This window comes from Lissotriton helveticus, chromosome 6, assembly GCF_964261635.1.
Source record: "Lissotriton helveticus chromosome 6, aLisHel1.1, whole genome shotgun sequence".
NCBI classification, from domain to species: Eukaryota; Metazoa; Chordata; class Amphibia; order Caudata; family Salamandridae; genus Lissotriton; species Lissotriton helveticus.
In genome coordinates, this window is record NC_136067.1 from 2,080,459,590 (window position 1) to 2,080,480,568 (window position 20,979).

General features: G+C 43.4%; 1 protein-coding gene across 1 annotated transcript in view; it reads right to left on the bottom strand.

Annotated features, from left to right (window-relative positions):
* LOC144764019 (uncharacterized) overlaps nt 1-20,979 on the bottom strand; it is a 420,985-nt gene that overhangs the window by 254,766 nt on the left and 145,240 nt on the right. The window lies entirely within an intron of this gene.

Genomic DNA, 20,979 nt, shown 5'->3' on the forward strand with positions numbered 1-20,979 from the left:
CCACCAAATAAGGAGCAAACTTGTGCTCGGAACACTTTAGCCAATAAAATGTCCATGTTGTTCCACAGACAAGCTAGGAATGACTGCCAAACGTTCTACTTTTAATACTTCACAGCCAATGAACATTACGCTTCGTAAAGTCCCGCTTGGAGTACGTTACACTAATACTCCCCGAGCAGGAAGGAATCCCTAACAAAACTTTTCCACTGACTTCTTGTACGACTAACGGTTCCTATGAAAAAAATAAATATAAATCTCCAGCACAGTAACTATTTCAATTAGCAACATATTGTGGTGAACTTCTAACCTCTGTACTCACGCAAGTGATCCATGAACTGTTACTATGGTAACATGCAGAAAGGTACTGGCTGTACAAAAAAACGTTATATTTACCCTGAATCCTCTACAAGACAGAGAGGAAATTAAAATACCACATTTACAACCCCCCTGCACATTTTTTTTTAATAAAATGAGGCCCGGGGGGAGGGATGGTCCCCGGAACTCTGGGGGCCATGAGCCCCACCGCATACATATAATTAAAGCCCCGGGGGTTAGCGAGCCCCGCGCAGAGGGGACCCTCTGGCCCCCCATTATGAAAAAAAAAATTGCCCCCGGGATTTGGCCCCTCCCGGAGGTTAGTTAACAATAAAGCAGGCTTCACGTTTTTTTTCTTTTTCGCCCAAAACACGTACCCCGCGATTTAAAAATAAAATAAAATAAAAAAGAATTCCGCGTGACGTCATGTACGGCGCCCTGTAAGTGTACAGCGCGATAGTTTCTAATTGTTCAAAAACATATATTTATGTATTTAATGTATATATTAAGGGAAGACACTATCTGGGATAATCATGAACATAGTTTTTTAAAACCTAAAAAAAGCGTATATTACTTTTAAAAGCAATTATGGAAATCACAGCCGTACGTCGTAAGAACAAAGATGGTTTGAAGAGTTATACATTTTATAAAGCAATATAGTACTGCACGCTAAAGGAGAAAAGTCAGCACAATTATTGTCTCCTCTCCCAACAAGTAAAAGCCCCTGGGGGAGGTGGTAAATTAATCGAGACTGAATACGTTAGCACAGCCTACTCAGCTTACGCTACCAGGAAAACACAACAACAGTACAAGGCCCAGATTTCCATTGTAGTGATTTCTTAGTTCCAGGTCTAGTTGTCAGATCGACACACACACATGGCTCGTATACAACCTCAGCACACCCATCCAGCGCGTTCGTCACTACACACGTGAGCCTATGTATTAAAAAGATGAAAAGCACGTGTTGTATGCCATTTTAGAGTTGTTCCCAAAGTACCGAACAATGGGCCCACTACTACATGCGTGGCCTCTTTGGTCACTAAGTTAGTGGTACCCGAAGCTCTGAGCGGGTGAAGAACCTGCGATGACGATGATGGGAGCACAAGTATGTCGTTAGCCATAGAGAAATCAAGACTCGGCACCATATATGAGACTTTTTTGTTGGAGATCGGGACTACATCATGCAGAAGGTGTCTTTTCCATGAAAAGGTGAGCAGTGAGGCTTGAGTACGCATCGGAGGGAGTCAAGGTTGGAGCAGACTAGTATTTTAGACGAATGCACTCCTATATAGTGTATTAATTTACATGTATACATTTTTTTCCCAATAGCAGGAATTTTTTTATAATCGCTGTAATGTCCGGAATATTACCAATCAAACAGTTTGTAGAAATGTGAGATGTAACGTGTATAAAAGCACGATGTTATCTAACTCCAAATTAATATAGTAACAATTACCAATCATAACATCTTTCTTTTATTATCTTTTAGATGTAGAGCTTTAGGATGGATTATGTCCGGCACGTAGTGAAAAACACCAGTGACAAAAAGGTGAGCTGCAAATATTGTGTTCAATCACTCTCTTATTTCCTCTGTCGTTTCATTAAAAAATTACACACAATGTTAACTTCCTTTTTATCTTACAGGTTGTGTTTTACAAATTGACGACACCCCCCCAAAAGAAACTTACAAAGCTCTACGTTTGTGTATTCTGCGATGTTGCGTGGCCATTGTAATAAGGACTGAGAGGCCTGCTTTGACAAGTAGTGCTCCCTGTTTGAATGACGGCAATGGCACAAGGTGAGCAAAGAAGCTTGCTTCCGAAAGAACGACAAGTTATCTGTGAAAGGAGAGAATGTGTAGTATGCAGCAGGTGCGCAAAACACACATTGGGCTAACGGGGCTTCAGCTAGGATGAGATAGCTTCCTGGGCCCAAAAACAGTTGCAGCCGAGTACTTCACAGGTCTTTTAAAGACATTTTGCTTGTTAATGAGGCTTACAGCCCCTACAGCTCCACTCTTCTTTTTGCTTGAAGTTAAGCCCCCCCCCGAAATTATTTTCTAGCCACCCCCCGATATTTTTGACTGTGGTTCCTCCTCTGGCTTTAGGCACCCCCCCAACTGTCGTGTGTGTCTCTCCCACGTTTTAATGTCCTTTTTTCTCTTTTTCTCTTTCTTACTCTCTCACTTTGGCCCACATGCATCAATATCGGCTTTTGCGAGTTCTAAATTGCGAAAAATAACAATTCGCAATTTAGAAATCGCAAAAGCCTATGCATGAATATTTTAGCTTTTTTTTGCAATTCGGTAAAAATCGCTATTTTTACCGAATTGCATAAAAAATGCAATTTTTCAATTGCGAATTTACAATTCCTATTCATTCCTATGAGCCAAAATGCCCATAGGAATGAATGGGAATTGCGAATTCGCAATGTGAAATAGCAATTCATCAATGCATTTCAAGGGTGGAGAGGGGGGTCCAAATGACCCCCCACCTGCACCCATGAAATGTACTTTTCAGTATAAGTTACAGACACACATGTCCTAAGGACATGTGTGTCTGTAACTTAACAGTTTAAAAAATGCATTTTTGTACATTTTTAAACAATTTCGCAAATTACCACGAGGTTGAACTTCGTGGTAATTTGCACTTCCAATTTTAAAAATCGCACATTTTTCTGAAATGATGCATAGCATTTAAGAAATCGCACAATTGCGATTTCTTATATGCTATCGCAATTTTAGAAATCGTTAAAAAGTAGCGACTTCTAAAATAACATGATGCATCCCAAACAGCACTTTTGGAATCGCAAACGGCCGATTTTAAGGAATCGCACCGTTTGCGACTCCAAAAATGCTTGATGCATGTGGGCCTTTGTTTCTCTTTCTTTTTTAATGTTTTGGACACTGCTATATCCAGTCTGCTCTATAGAACTTTATCTGAGTTCAAGTGCTGAACACTCTTGGTTACAGTGAAGGCTTCTTTGACACGTAGAGCACCCTCTTTCAATCATGCCAATGGCACTAGGTGAGCAAGGAATTTTGTTTCTGAAACAACAACAAATTAATAGTGAAAGGAGAGAGTGGGTAGTGTGCAACAGCTTGACTGTGTAGAAATTCATAATTACCTCCAAGCAGTGACAACAGATAGGTTACAACAGTCTGAGAAACATGTCTACAAGCTTATTGCGCCACTTTCCTGTCTTTTTAACATGAGAAAAGTGGCGCAAGGAGCTTGTAAATCTGTGTCTGACTTTTCAAGAAAAAATCTCAACTCCAGACTCTGCGAGTCACATTAAACTTCACTTTTGTCAGGAGTTTCGCAACTCAGTTTGTGGTGATTAATCAAATGTCCTTTTCTTTACTTCACCAAACATCCTTCAGAACCAATCACGGCATATATACCATTATTGATGTTTTCTGTTTTATTCTGTTTAAAAATATAGTTTTGCAGCACTTCTCTTCCCACATTTCTTTCAATTCCGTCTTTTCTGATTTTGTTATGTAGGATGTTACATATCGAGCAAGTTGAGGGTGCACCCTGAAGCAGCACATCCGTTGACACACAACGGAGACAAAAGTGAGCTATGAGTATTTTCTCCTGTATCAACTGCTCCATCTATAACTTTCTCTCACAGTTTTAATGTTGTTTTCTCTCTCTTTCTCTCTCTCACTCTCTGTGACATCATTTCTCTTTCTCTTTTAAAGTTATAGACACTGCTGTCTACTTTGACGTGTAGAAGCAGAGTTAAATTGAAGTTGTGAACTCTGGTAGCCGCAGTGTTTATACAAGTTAAGCACAGCGGCCTAGATATACAATGCCTCCATTGCAATGCATTAGAAATAAATCGGCGTATTTACAATCCCATTGTGCCACTTTTGTGTCAGTAACGCAGTAGGCACTTCCATATAGACACCACTTGAACGCGGGACTATAACAGAAGTGAAATGTACTAGGCACACTACACACGTAAAATCGTAGTGTTACCTTCACTTGTAATGCTTCACCTTATTTAGTCATATCTACATAACTTTAAACTCTAATTTTCTTTTTTGTTTTGCATATTACCTATCCTACCTCTTTTGGAGTCCACATCACAATTTGTTTATAATACTGTCTTATTAAAGTTATTTTCCTAGTTGTTTATTATATTATCTTTAAGTTACGTTTACAGTTATTGTTGTTTTAATAAAAGTTAATAAAAAGAACTATATACTTGTTTTTTTTGGGGGGGTGACGGTCCACAACAAAAATAATATTTATAATTTGAAGTACTATAGTAAGATGTTTGACAGTAGGGTTGAAAAGTACTGGCTGTACAATAAGTATATTTTCTCTGGATGGATTACAACATAGAAAGGAAATCAAAGTAAAACAAAACAATATGTACCACATTTACAAACCTCTTACGACATTTTCACGTGCAAACCTACCCCCCTACAAAATTAACTGTGTGGGTGTGGTAATGGTGTCTTTTCTTTATCTCTAGCTTGGAATTTAGATTATTTGTAGGTCATTTAGAATTGTTGTATGTAATGTTGAGAATGTTTTAATGTAATTGGGGAATGGGGTGGTTAGAGTCTGTTGGGAGAAAAACGGTTACATTTGGATTTGACTGGAAGCTTTCTTCTTGGCTCCAGTAGGTCGTATGTTCAGCACTTAATGAAATTATATATTTTTTATAATTTCGCCTGCTGCTCATCTTTACAGTGGGCCTCAATGATGCCCCTCAAACCACGAAAACAACCACCCCCGGAGATTTCTATATAGTGTGAGTGAGGCTGCGTGGCCCACCGCCTGATGCCCTGAAGTCCGCCACGCCCAGACCCGGTTCCTGCAGTGTCCTGGGGGGAAACAGCCATTACAACGCGGTCATACCCACGCGTGACCATCACCACAAATTCATTAGCACGCATATGGCTTTACCACACATGCCTTTACCATGCATGCTTTTACAACTATACAACTTACAAACTTACAAAGCTCTACGTTTGTGTATTCTGTGATGATGGGTGGCCATTGTAATAAGGACTGAGAGGCCTGCTTTGACAAGTAGTGCTCCCTGTTTGAATGATGGCAATGGCACAAGGTGAGCAAAGAAGCTTGCTTCCGAAAGAACGACAAGTTATCTGTGAAAGGAGAGAATGTGTAGTATGCAGCAGGCGCGCAACACACACATTGGGCTAACAAGGCTTCAGCTAGGATGAGGTAGCTTCCTGGGCCCAAACACAGTTGCAGCCGAGTACTTCACAGGTCTTTTAAAGACATTTTGCTTGTTAATGAGGCTTACAGCCCCTACAGCTCCACTCTTCTTTTTGCTTGAAGTTAAGCCCCCCCGAAATTATTTTCTAGCCCCCCCCCGATATTTTTGACTCTGGTTCCGCCTCTGGCTTTAGGCACCCCCCCACCTGTCGTGTGTGTCTCTCCCACGTTTTAATGTCCTTTTTAGGTCTCGCCTCTCAATGCCCATGTGCATTGAGCGGAGCGAGACTATAGGGGCTTAAACAGACTTTACCTAGACTGGCGATTTGATGCTGTGCCCGTGCGCTTTTAGGTCAATGCGCAAGCGCATTGACCTAAAATGAGCGTGCACAGCATCAAATTGCCAGCCATCTGTTCTCCAGCAGCTCTTCCCGCTCCACCCACAAGCTTCCCCCAGCGTGCGCTCTGCCTCAGCCGCACTCCTCCCACACCTTTGAAGTGAAGCTTAGCTTCACTTAAAAGGCCCCAGTTGCTTCACCCTCATCGCCACTCTCCCCGCTCCGCCCCCTGCTGCGGCCGTGTCGCATTTCTCCTCCCCTCTCCCCACAGCAATGCCCTCCATCTTGTTTTATTGTAGCTTTTTTGTTGTTGTATTTCCTGCATGTAAAGCGTACGTATGTTAAAGCGGTGGTACCAACCTTTTTGTGAGTATTTCTTTCATGTTCTGACTGTGCTTAAAATGGAATTACCATGTTATGTAGCAGTCTCTCACTAGCGGCATATCACACATTCCTAATATTCTGTACATGCAGCAGCATTTTTTTCATGTGGTTACAGCGCCAGAGACCTCGATTTGAACTACATTTTCCTGGATTGCTATGACAAACATATTTTTATGTAAAGCGAGATGGTTTAAGCCACGAATACCGATTCTCATGACCTACAGCGCCAGAAATGTGTGTACTATCCTATCCTCGTCCCCCCTATTAATCATGTGTATCTCTCGGACGTGCAGCGGACAAGCGCAGGGGGCGCGCCTAAGGACAGCCCATCTACGCCCGTCATCGCCAAGACATCGCCTCTCGCCTGTCCCCCTGGCCAAGCTTCACGGGAACGTCTCCAATATGATAGAGAACTCCTTATCGCCCTGAACCCTGGACAGAGCTGTGAGGAGATATCAGGCCACCTCGGACAGACATGCCTTCAATGTAAGTCCTGCCACTTTGCTACACCCAATCCCTGCCACTCTGGGCATAGATTAGGCTCGCCTAAACGGATGTATGACGTTACAACGCATACTTTTACAACGACCTACCTTTACCACGCAATTTTTACAACGCAGGATCCATTACAACGAGGTACCATTACAACGCAAGTATTTACAACGCAGATACCTTTACAACGCATACTATTACAACGTAAGTATTAGTAAGTATATAATATTTTTTTAAATGTAAAATAATTTAAATTAATATAATTTAATTTAATTTAAGTTAAATAATGTAATTTAATTTAATTAATTTAATTTAAATAATTTAATTTAATGTAATTTAATTAATTTATTTTAATTTAATGTAATTTAATTTAATTAATGTATTTTAATTTACTTTAATTAATTTAATTTAATATAATTTATTTTAATTTAATATTTAATTAATTTAATTTAATATAATTAATTTCATTAAATGTAATTTAATTTAATTTAATTTATTTTAATTTAATTAATTTAATGTAATTTAATTTATTTTAATGTAATTAATTTAATTTAATTTAATTTAATTTATTTTAATTTAATTGATTTAATTTATTTTAATTTAATTAATTTAATTTAATTTAATTTAATTAATTTAATGTAATTTATCTTGTACCCCTTTACCCAAAAACCCAAAACTGACCCTTAACCCTAAAAATACCCCTTTACCCAAAAACTGAAAACTGACCCTGAACCCTAAAAATACCCCTTTACCCAAAAACTGAAAACTGACCCTTAACCCTAAAAATACCCCTTTACCCAAAAACTGAAAACTGACCCTGAACCCTAAAAATACCCCTTTACCCAAAAACTGAAAACTGACCCTTAACCCTAAAAATACTCCTTTACCCAAAAACTGAAAACTGACCCTGAACCCTAAAAATACCCCTTTACCCAAAAACTGAAAACTGACCCTGAACCCTAAAAATACCCCTTTACCCAAAAACTGAAAACTGACCCTGAACCCTAAAAATACCCCTTTACCCAAAAACTGAAAACTGACCCTGAACCCTAAAAATACCCCTTCACCCAAAAACTGAAAACTGACCCTGAACCCTAAAAATACCCCTTTACCCAAAAACCCAAAACTGACCCTGAACCCTAAAAATACCCCTTTACCCAAAAACACAAAAGTGACCCTGAACACGAAAAATACCCCTTTACCCAAAAACCCAAAACTGACCCTAAACCCTAAAAATACCCCTTTACCCAAAAACCCAAACTTATAATATTTTTAATAAAATTATATACTTACCAATACTTACGTTGTAGTGGTATGTGTTGTAAAAGTATCTGCGTTGTAAATACATGCGTTGTAATGGTACTTCGTTGTAATGGATCCTGCGTTGTAACAATTGCGTGGTAAAGGTAGGTCGTTGTAAAAGTTGCGTGGTAAAGGTTGTATACCGCCTAAACACACCCCTCTTATCGTTCTCCAACTGAATGTTAGGTCCCTCGTAAAACACCATTTAGAGGTAAATACTCTCCTACTTTATGAGAACCCTGACATTCTCTTTTTAAGTGAAACCTGGCTCCGTGACGACATGACTAGTTTACCCAACCTCACGCTACCAGAGAGCTACCTAATGAAGTTTCTGAATAGAGACGCTAGAGGCGGCGGTATCGCAGTCATCTATAAAAAGCAATTTACTTGCTCCTTTACCAAGGAAGATATCTCGGGCTGTGAAAGTGCTCGATTCAATATCACGACGGGCCCTCACTTTGCCCTATCTGGGCTCTACATATATCGACCCCCTGGACCTGCTTCTAAATTCATCGAAGCTCTCCTTGAGATGGCAAACTCCTTAGTGGTGGGTTCGGCCAATTTCACTATATTAGGAGATCTTAATCTTCATTTCGACCTGACTCAAGACTCTACCATCAAAAACCTCCTGGCCGACTTTGCAGCCCTACAATTAAACTCTCTAATCCAGGCTGCCACACACTCGGCTGGGCATACATTAGACCCCGTCTTCACTAACATCCCGGAGATTAGGACAGAGGTGCCCAAACCTATGGGATGGACAGACCACTACCTAATTAAAATTACTATGTTGGTTAGAGAGACGTTTAACAGGGCTGAGCCAACCCGACGCCTAAAGAGACCTTGGCATAAACTTTTAATCAGCGACCTGCACTCCACTCTAGGTGAATTCCATCATGTGGCAAATATGGATATCGATATGACATATGATGCCTTCCATGATTGGATTACTAGAGGACTAGATGCCCTTATCCCAGCCAAATGGACTAAGGGGCGCAGCTCTCCCTCCAACCCATGGTATAACGACACCCTGAAATCCATGCGGAAAGATTGTAAAAAAGCCGAGCGAGTCTGGAGAAGGGAATATAATGATAGGGATAAAGCTTCTTATCTAGCCAAACAAAAACTCTACCATTAAGCTATTTGTTCCGCGCGCGCCTCCTACTATGCGGAAGAAATTAACTCTAGCCCTAATCCCGCTAAAGTTATTTTTAAACTGGTACAAGAACTGCAGAGTAGCACATCCCCTTCCTCCAGTATTTCCTCCGCACAGCTTTGTGAGAACCTTGCCACGTTCTTCATAGAAAAAGTGCAAAAAATCTACAGATCATTCCCACAGCATTCTTCTAACCCGCCCAGCTCCACTAACTCCATTTTTAATGGTACCACCATGATGCTTATACCAGAAATCTCGTATGAGGATCTAACTAAACTCTACAGGAAAGTCAAGTCTGGCTCTCCAGCAGTACCGATGAGGCCGGCCCAATTTAATGAATCTTTAGAATTTTTTCTGCCTTCCCTGGCCTCTATACTGAATCTTTCCTTTTCTTCAGCTAGCGTTCCGACTGTTTGGAAACAAGCTTTTGTCTCCCCCATTATTAAAAAGCCTACTCAAGACCCGTCCAAACTGGAAAACTTTAGGCCTATCTCGCTGCTCCCATGGATGTCTAAACTTGCTGAGGCTCATGTAAACAACGTCCTGTCCCAACATTTGGATCAAAACAACATCCTGGACCCATCTCAAAACGGGTTCAGGCCGGGCCACAGCACTGAGTCTGCCCTCCTGGCCACGACTGAACATCTCCGGACGATCCTCGATGCCGGTCAGAGTGCTGCGCTGATTCTGTTAGACCTCAGCGCAGCCTTTGACACAGTTTCTCATAACATTCTGCTAAATCGTCTGGCAACAGTAGGAATTTCCGGTCTAGCCCTGGAATGGTTCCGTTCCTTCCTGAAGGACAGATCCTTCCGGGTGTCAGCCCCCCCGTTTCTTTCCCAGTCCCATTCCATCGGACAGGGAGTCCCTCAGGGCTCTGCACTTAGCCCTTCCCTTTTTAATCTATATGTGCAGCCACTCGCCTCAGTGGCTAAGGAGTGGGACCTTACGCTGGTGTCATATGCAGATGACACGCAGCTGGTCATCACTGTCACTGAAGGTCCTTCTACTCCAGCCTCAAGATTTAGGGATGGCCTGGCTGCCGTAGCCCAGTGGATGACGGACAACTGCCTGCAGCTTAATGCAGGCAAGACGGAGGTGCTGCTCCTCGGAAAGAATACCAGCTACTGGAATGAGCATTGGTGGCCCTCGTCACTGGGCCCCATTCCACCACCTAAATCCTTGGTCAAAAACCTAGGCGTCTGGATGGACTCCTCGCTTAGCTTCCAGACCCACACAAAAAAAGTAGCAGCTACTTGTGTGGGCCTGTTAAGAAGCCTCAACCCCATACTCGTTTTTTTTTATTCTAAGGTTCACCAACTCATTGTCCAAGCCATAATCCTCTCCCGCTTGGACTACGCCAATGTCTTACTTCTGGGCGCCAACAAAGCGGAGGTAGCATGACTGCAACGCATGCAGAACTCTGCGGCAAGAGCCTTGGTTGGTCTTCCCTGCAGATGTTCAGTCAGAGCTACTATTCGAAAAATGCACTGGCTACCCTTCGAATCCCGAATCCAGTTCAAAACCCTCATCATGACACATAAAATCCTCAAAACCGGATGCCCAGAACTTCTGCGCCCACTCCTAACACCGTATGTGCCACAGCGCAACCTACGCTCATTGGGTCAGCACCTATTGACTGTACCCCGTACAAAGCTTTGCCGTACTGGCGGTCGCTCCTTTAGGGTTTTGGGGGCCAAGCTCTGGAACGCCTTGCCACTGAACATTCGTTCTTTGGAAAACCTGGCTGCTTTCCGGAAAGCCATTAAGACCCATCTGTTCCCCTCTCCTTAGGACTCCTGTTTATCCTTCTCCTTCTACCTCAGTACAGCTCCTGTGGTTCCTTAGCGCCGGGACGCCTCTTTGCTGGGGCAGCTGTTGCGCTTTATCAAAATGCTAACATAACAAAAATGCTCACATACTCACTAGCCAAGCAGATGTAGATCTTTTACGTGCCATTACTGTACACTTATAGATGTTATTTTTGAGAAATGGCCGTACTGGTCCATTAAATACATAATCGCCATGCCTATGTATCTGTTCTTTAAAGGACAATTGTTAAAAGGTCATCAAATTGGTGTATTAAAGACTGACGTTATTGGTAATAAGTGCCAGCTCTGCACCATTGAGATGAATCACCTTACATTGTGCCAATGCAGGTTCATTGAAGAGTGACTCTGCTAATGTGATACGACTGCTGGTTTGCTAAATTATTGCTCAGAATAGTCTGACTTGTTGACATTTGCCAGTACACCCTTTGGAAAAGCGGGCATGCACATAATCACATCTAGTCATTTGCTGTCCATTGGATACTACTCTGCAGTACAATGACCCTCTTCTGGGACAGGGTCATGCAAAATGCTTTTAACTGGTATGCTGTCACTATGGCACATGCGTGCATTATTGGGAGTAGATGCATGTACTTGATATCTCGTGATTCACGTTTGTCATTTGCTGAAGTGTTTACACATTACGTTTCTTTATCCTGCTACCTTTGCGGTGTAGTCATTGACGCACGTTTCCTGTCTTTCAATTTGTATGTGTGAATTTGAAGAATTATAAGAACAGTTTGACAGCTGTCTTAGACCATTATCCGTTGTTTCTAAAATTGCTATGTTGGCTCTCAGTTGCAGAGCCGAATATGCATCCAAGTTGAAAGAAAAGCTATATGGTTTTTGGTCTATCTTATGCTGCAAGTGGGTGTTTATTACCTTTGTGTCGATTTAGCTTACAAGCTGTAAGCATCACATCAATGTGTCTCCAGTAAAATATGCTTTTTGAGCACGAATTTTCCAACGAGTAGAAACAGCACAACTCTCTTCGCTGTGCGCTCTGTGCTGCAACGCCCACGGCCCGCCTCCCCTCCGACAAACTTTAAGAAATCCAGGAATGCTGCTGATTTCATCTCAGTCGCTAAGAGCCCACAGCGTCTCAGAACCAGCTTGCTTTTTTTTAGTCATGCCATAAGTATGCGCTATATCCACATCCACATCCACATCCACCACCACATCCACATCCACCACCACTTCCACCACCAATTCCACCACCACATCCACCACCACCACATCCACCGCATCCACCACCACCAACACCACCACATCCACCACCACCACATCCACCATCACCTCCACATCCACCCCCACATCCACCACCACATCCACCACCACATCCACCACCACATCCACCATCACATCCACCACCACATCCAATGCCATATCCACATCCACCGCCACATCCACCGCCACATCCACTGCCACATCCACTGCCACATCCACCACCACATCCACCACACCCACCACCACCACATCCACCACACCCACCACCACTACATCCACCACCCCATCCACCACCACCACCACCCCATCCACCACCACCACCACCGCATCCACCACCACCACCGCATCCACCATCACCACATCCACCGCATCCACCACCACCACATCCACCGCATCCACCACCACATCCACCATCACCTCCACATCCACCATGACATCCACCGCCACATCTACCACCACATCCACCACCACCACATGCACCACCACCGCATCCACCACCACTGCATCCACCACCACCACATCCACCACCACATCCACCACCACATCCACCACACCCATCACATCCACCACCACATCCAACGCATCCACCACCACCACATCCACCACATCCACCACATCCACCACCACATCCACCACCACATCCAACACATCCACCACCACTTCAACCACCAGCGCATCCACCACCACCACATCCACTACCACCACCGCATCCACCACCACATCCACCACCTCCACCGCATCCACCACCACCACATCCACCAGCACCACCACATCCACCACCTCATCCACCACCGCATCCACCACCACCACATCCACCACACCCACCACCATCACTTCCACCACCACATCCACCACCACATCCATCACATCCACCACCACATCCACCACCACTTTCACCACATCCACCACCACCACATCCATCACCACCACATCCACCACCTCCACCACATCCACCACCACATCTGCCGCCACCACCACATCCACCACCACATCCACCCCCACATCCACCACCATCACCACCACATCCACCATCACCACCCCACCACATCCACCACCACATCCACCACCACCATATCCCCCAAATCCACCACCACCACATCTATATGTGTGTGTGTGTGTGTGTGTGTGTGTTGCTCTGTGTGTGTGTGTAGGTGCAAATGCAATGTTCTTGGATTTTGGTTACAATAAAATACACTGAACATAATCTTCACAAAAGTTATTTACAAACGTTTAAGCTATTGCCATTATAAATTACAATAACTTTTATTTAAGTATTAATTATTTACAAAATTAAAAGCCATTGTTATTTGTAATATCAATACATCTAAGTCACGTAAATACAACACACATTGCTATAGGTGTCACATTTGCGAAAGTTAAAACAATTGACATTGTAACTGACAAAGCTATTAATTTTGCTATTTTCAAAACCAACACATAAATAAAAAAAGTGTAATTTACAATACCAATCACTCAAACTTTCCTAATGCGAGACCTATTGCATTTCCAATGCTTGTTTCTCTTTTTCACTTTCTTACTCTCTCACATCGTTTCTCTTTCTTTTTTAAAGATTTGGACACTTCTATATCCAGTCTGCTCTATAGAACTTTATCTGAGTTGAAGTGCTGAACTCTCTTGGATACAGTGAAGGCTTCTTTGACACGTAGAGCACCCTCTTTCAATCACGCCGATGGCCCTAGGTGAGCAAAGAATTAATAGTGAAAGGAGAAAGTGGGTAGTGTGCAACAGCTTGACTGTGTAGAAATGTATAATTACCTCCAAGCAGTGACAACAGATAGGTTACAACAGTCTGAGAAACAGATCTACAAGCTTATTGCACCACTTTCCTGTCTTTTTTAACAAGAGAAAAGTGGCGCAAGGAGCTTGTAAATCTCTGTCTGACTTTTCAAGAAAAAATTTCAACTCCAGACTCTGCGAGTCACATTAAACTTCACTTTTTTTTTTCTTTTTTTTTGATTGTCCTCATACCACCGTAAGCGTCTGCAATCGTTAAATTAGACCCCTTTAATCCTGAACGCCCATGGTCCATGTTCCTGCATACACTATGGGCCGCCAGGCCTGCTACTTTGTACGAGGCTTGGTGTAATCCTTGGACGATCCTAAACCAACCTTAGTGCCTTTCACCAGCACACCAAGGGCGCCCAAACGTTACCTTCCGTACGGTCTAGCCTTGCGGTTGCAAGTGCGGCTCTAAGCCACTTCTCATATAGGGGGGCAGCTGGATCTTTCCATAATATACATAGTTCCCTACGGGCCAACAGGATTAAATTTAAAAAAAAAGGCCAATCTGTGCTCTAGACATGGAATTTCCAAGTGAAGAATTTAAACCAAAAATAACTAGTGCTGGGTCTAAGTTGATCTTTTTTCCAAATATACCTGATAGTGCCTGTTCTACGTTCCTCCAGTACCCTATAAGTTGGGGACATTCATAAAACATATGCAGATCGTCTGCTTTATGCAAAAACAAGAAAAGAGAGGTCGGATCAGACAAATGATCAATCTAATCGTAATCTCTACAGACCACAATTCAAGGAGTCAACACAAGATTATCACAACCAATTTGGGTGATAAAGAAAGCCCTCACACACTGACCTAGTCAGTGTCATGCTTCATCATCGGGCCCCACCGAAAGAGGCCGAATGCCTCTTCGGTGTGCTACGACGCCAGAAAGACTGCGGAGCTGGTTTTGTGTGTGGAGGGCGTGCTCTTGTTTACAGTGAAATATTAAAAGTGCCTAAAAAAAGGGTATCAAAACAAATTTTAATAAATGATCCCTAAGGCACAAAAAATAAAGAGTATTACGTGTCTGTATTTACATGCCAAGGTTCAAGATTGGTAAAATACAGAATATACTCAATTCCTTTTAGTCAACATGTTTCAGCCATAAGGGTGGTATATTACCGTGGCATTCTTCAGGACTATACCCCGGCGGTATGGGCTCTCTAATCACCCACCCTGACCTGGGGACGTGAAAGTGAAAATAAGAAGTGAAAAAAGTGCAAAAAAAGGTGGAAGAGTGAAATACTCAATTCCAAAAAAATACTCCGTAAATTTGGAGTGTTACTGCACCTGTAAAGTGAAAAACACAGACAAACAGAAGACAAACATGAACATTGTTAATATGAGCCTTCCTGAGTTGTCGTAGTGCTCCATGATGTGTGGCTCAAGTGGTGTTCCCAAGGTAAACATAGATTTTATGCACCATCCAATTAGCCCCTAGAGGATGATAGCAGAATAGCTCTGGGAAGTGATGTGCTAGAGGTGTGCTATTTACAAGACAAACGATTAAAATAGGGGGGATTAAAAACGCGAATGCGTGTACTCCTTATGAAGGGATCAATGGACCTAAAAGGTCTGTGCCCCTCAAGTTGGTAATAGAAGGTATAGCTCTCACTTTCAAAAGGGGCGCTACTGGCACCATGGGTCTCGGGGGAGGGTCGGAGCGACCTGGCACATCCTAAAACAGAAAATTGGTACAATTGCAAAATGCCTGTACACGAGCTGATACTTAGCTCTATTGGTAGAAGGAGCAGCGATCTTGTTGTCGTTGTTACTCACGCCCTCAGCGCTCTCGACCCGCTGCAAACCTGGTCTGTGGCCTCAATTCCGGACCCCGAAGATGAGGAGACGGGGCCGGTAAAACTGTATTTAAGCAGATCGGTCGCGTGTGCGACCTGTTTCCGGGTGGGCGTGTCTAGCCGAGAAAGAGGCCTGGAACGCACACGCCCACCTAGGAGTGCCTGGTCTCGAGTGAGAAGGAGGCTTGGAAGTCGGCTGGGGACGCACACGCCCACCTCAGAGGGCCCAGTCTTAATCAGAACGAGGCGTGAATGTCGGCTGTGGTCTTGGGGACGGAAGGCGCAATTGCGTTAGCGCTAAATGCCAAAGATAATAGTGGACGCAGAGATAATAGCTGTTCCTCATTAAATCCGCATTTAAATAAGAATTATTGTTAGCTCCTCATTATTTTAGCATTATTTTAGCATTAAATAAGAATAATTGTAAGTCTATACTGGATGCAATAGGCTGTACCTTAGGGTAAAGAGCAATGGAATGGACTTGAAAGGTCTAGGCTCCGATTGTCAGGGCTAGTCTGTGTGAGCATAGCTAGTCAATCATGTGACTGTTTACAGGCTGACAGACAAATACCCAGTTATGGTTGGAATGGTGTTTCAGACATAGCAGTACTTTTTTCAAGGTAATACTGAGCTCCAGGGAATATCATCGTTAAGCCCATTAACGTTGGTGCCCAAACGATACACCCAACGTTGCTCCTTTTCAAAAAGTCTACAGGTTATGTTGGCTGTGCCCTTTACTTCTTCGATTACTGTCCACCTCATGTCATTGGGAGTGTGGTTTTTGTCCAAAAAGTGGCGACTCAGTTTCGTGGTTAGTTTTTTGCATCGGACATTGCTCCGATGCTCACAGATACGTTGTTTTATTCTGCGCGTCGTCATGCCGACATAACGTAGCTGGCATGGACACGTGATCAGATATACCACATTCATGGTGTTGCAATTAGTATGTTCACGTTGGGTCCATACTTTGCCCGTTTCAAGCGAAAGAGTTTTAGTCGCCTCTGTCAGGTGGCAGACACTGCAATTGGAGCACGGAAAATGCCCTACGACTTTGGGCATACCCCAAGCGCTGGTGACTGTAGGTGTGGATTCAGGGACTTTTTCTTTTGGACGGGTGTGTACCAGAGCGTCTTTTAGACTACGACCTTTTTTAAAAGAGTATAGAGGTTTCTCCCAATTCTCCCTGTAAGAGGTCAGTATGTTCCAATGTTTGTTGATGGATTTCTTCATCATGTTAGACAAGCTACTGTATGTAGTCACACACGTGAGGGGTATTGGTCTCTGGTTGTTGGCTTTCTCCTCTAGTAGGGCCTCTCTTGGTTGGTTCCTCGCTCTCTTGAAACCTTTGTTCAGGATAGGTGCCGGATATCCTCTGTCTTTCAATTTCCCAGTGAGGCTTAGGGACTGTTCTTTGAAGTCCGAAAGGGTGGTTCAGTTGCGCCTTAGTCTCAAATATTGCCCATAGGGGAGGTTTTCCTTCAGAGGGCGCGGATGAAAGCTACTGAACTCTAGGAGGTTGTTTTTTGCCGTGGGCTTATGATGTGTCTTTGTCCTGAGGCCAGCTCCTTGCACCGAGATCTCAACATCAAGGAAGACAATTTCAGATCTACTCTTGGTGTTTGTGAACCGCAAGTTCCTGTCTAGAGTGTTAATCCAGTTGAGGAATAGATCAAGGTCGGTGTCATTCCCAGTCCATAGTAACAGGATGTCATCTATGTAGCGCTTCCACAGGAGCATTGAAGATGAAAAAGATTGGGAGGTGGGCAAGATGTATTTAGCCTCAAAATCTGCTACATACAACCCCGCCACGCTTGGAGCAAAAATGCTGCCCATGCTGGTACCTGAGCATTGAAGATAAAGCTTGTCTTTAAAAGGGAAGTAGTTTTCTTTTAGGGCAATTGTTGCACACTCTATGATGAAGGCTTTAGGTGTTTGATAATCCCATTCGGTGGAGTCTAGTGATTCTGCCAGGACTCTGATCGTATCGTCCTGGGGGATACTTGTATACAAGCTTTCAACGTCCAGGGTAACGAGAGTAACTGAATTTTCAGGGAAGGTTACATCTGATAGTAGGCGTAGGAGACTTTTGGTATCCTTCAGGTAAGTTGGGGTGGACTGCACCAAAGGTTTTAGAAAGTAGTCGCAAAACTCGGATAGGGGCTCAAGAAGAGAACCAATACCCGAAACAATCGGACGGCCTGGAGGAGGGAGTCTGTTTTTGTGCATTTTCGGTAATGTGTAGAAATATGGTATCACACATTTGGAACTCCTCAGGAACGCAGCCTCGTTTTTGGACACCTGTCCCTCTTCCTCTGCCTGTTGAACAAGGGTCGTAATCCTGGCGGTGAGGGCTGCGGTGGGGTCTATTGTTAGTGGGGTGTAGTTCCGAGTGTCCTCAAGCAGTTGGAGGCATGTTTTCTCGTAGTCAACAGTGTCTTGGATAACAATGCCCCCACCTTTATCGGCCGGCTTGATGGTGATCGTACTGTCATTTTGCAGTTGTTGTAGTGCTTGGTACTCAGCAGTGCTGAAGTTACCGAAAACTACGGGGTTTTCACAGGACTCTAGATCTTTAAACACAGCCTGCTCGAAGGTTGTAATCGCTGCAGGTGTGGTATGATGAGGAGGGGTGAAGGTTGAACTTGGCCTCAAACCTGTATCACCGTTTCTTATCGCCTCGTTAGGGTCATCCTTTCCTTCGAAAAAAGCTTTCAGTTTCAGTTTTCTGAAAAAGCTGGCGAGTTCACAGTGAAGCTTGAACTTGTCAGGTCTAGCTTTTGGAACAAAGCCCAGGCCTTTCTCAAGCACCTGTACTTCAGTTGGTGTTAATACTCTAGTAGAGAGGTTTGTCACTAGGCTTACATCCCGCTCGTTCCTGGTTGTTGGTTGCTGCGAGTGTGACTCGCTACAGAGTCGTCCTCCTCCCAGGTTACTCGGTTGTTGCCTCTCCTCTTTCCTCTTCCTCTCCGGCCGCTCTCTAAAAAAGGCTGCCTTTGTTGGTTCGGGAAATTGGGTGGGGGCATGAAACCTGGATTCCAGCCCATAAAAGGGAACTGAGGTTGGTGAAATGCAAAGGGATTATGGCCCATCATCATTTGAGGTGGTTGCCATTGCTGATGTTGACCATGGTGTCCTTGTCTGCCCCTTGCGTTTCTATTTCCACGGTTCCCTCTTCCCTTTGTTTGCTTAAATGAGCTATTGCTCGATCCACTGCTGTTAGAAGACTCATCATCAGATTGGTCAGATTTGTTGTTGTTTCGAGTAGGGGGAGTGAAAGTGGGAGCTGAATAAGGATACACCTTTTCAAACTCAAACTTTTTTTGATCTTTTTGTAATTTGGTTGCTTTTGACTGCATCAAGTTATCTCTGTACTCGTTCAGTTCTTTGTTCAGTTCGTCCAACCGTTTTTTGAAACCAGTAATTGTGGTTTTAAAGTTTCTTTCAGTTTCTGTAATCTCCACCATCAGTGCTTCAGAGAGTCTTAGCGCTGTTTTAATAATTAGGACTAGCCAGTCGCGTGTGCAATGCCAAGCGATCATGGCCCAGTCTTTGCGGAAGGTAGCGTCATTAAGGAAGATGCGAGGGGCATTAGTAACTAGCAACCCCTTGGGTGCCGAGTTTGACATCAAATATTGTTTGAGGATAGTCCCATGGAGAATAGTGCGGATATGCTCTCTTTTTTTCTCTGTGAGATTTTCCCATTCCGTGGTATTAGCTATTGCCTGTGATATTTGAGGATCTGCAAATATCGAAGTGTCCGACATCAGTTCCTCTATCTCTGATTCGGAATATGTCAGGCCCATGTTTGCCATGGTGAAGTAGTATAAGTGAGGCAGAAGGACTAAATCTTTAAAAACCTAGCAATGAAAGGGTTTCTCTTGCCGGTAGTAAAAGAGGCTCTCACAGCTGTGCGCTGCTATAATACTTAACAACAAAGGGAGAGGTAGGGAGAAGGAGGCACTCTCTTAGTCCCCGGTTAGTTATGCAAAAACAAGAAAAGAGAGGTCGGATCAGACAAATGATCAATCTAATCGTAATCTCTACAGACCAGCACACCAAGGGCGCCCAAACGTTACCTTCCGTACGGTCTAGCCTTGCGGTTGCAAGTGCGGCTCTAAGCCACTTCTCATATAGGGGGGCAGCTGGATCTTTCCATAATATACATAGTTCCCTACGGGCCAACAGGATTACATTTAAAAAAAAGGTCAATCTGTGCTCTAGACATGGAATTTCCAAGTGAAGAATTTAAACCAAAAATAACTAGTGCTGGGTCTAAGTTGATCTTTTTTCCAAATATACCTGATAGTGCCTGTTCTACGTTCCTCCAGTACCCTATAAGTTGGGGACATTCATAAAACATATGCAGATCGTCTGCTTTAAGCATACCACATTTAGGGCATCTGGGGATTGAGTTGTCTACAAATTTAGCAACTTTATAAGGGGTGTAATAAATCCTATTCAGGGTAAAAAAGTGGTTTTTCTTTAGGTAGGCAGATTTTACGAACTTATAAAGGTTTGTGATAGAAGGAAGAAAGTATTCTGCAGCACTATTTTCTAATACTGATGTTCTCCATACCATATAGGGTGGAGGAAGTCCTATATCTTCTCTATCTAATAGGTACCTATACCATACTCCGACTTCCTTTTTAAAGGGGGCGGGATTTTGCAGTTTGAGCTCTTTTTCCCAGTTTCCGCCAATATTGTTATTTTCTGCTGCAAACCATGAGCGTAGTTGTATATATTTAAACCGTGCAAAAGGAATCCCCGATTCTTGTTTTCAGGACCTCCCATGGATAAACCCCTTCTGCGGATATTAGTTCTGACCATTTACCTATACCTGCAAGTTCTATTGGCACCGCCAAACCATCCTTCAAGCTCTCAGGGAGCCCAGGAGAATACCAGATTGGGGCAAAGTCTGAGTAGTATTTTATACCCCATCTAGTTTTCAAATTTTGCCATACATAAAGTGCTGCCCGGATGACCTTCAGTCGGACTTTCTTGAAGAACCTTATGGCTCCAAATTTGTACAAAAAACCTTCTCCACCTCCCTCGTGTATTGCCATTGCTTTTAAAATCATCCCCCAGTTGTTATTACAAGGACTGGTCAAAAGACTTCGGATGTTTTTAAACTGAAAA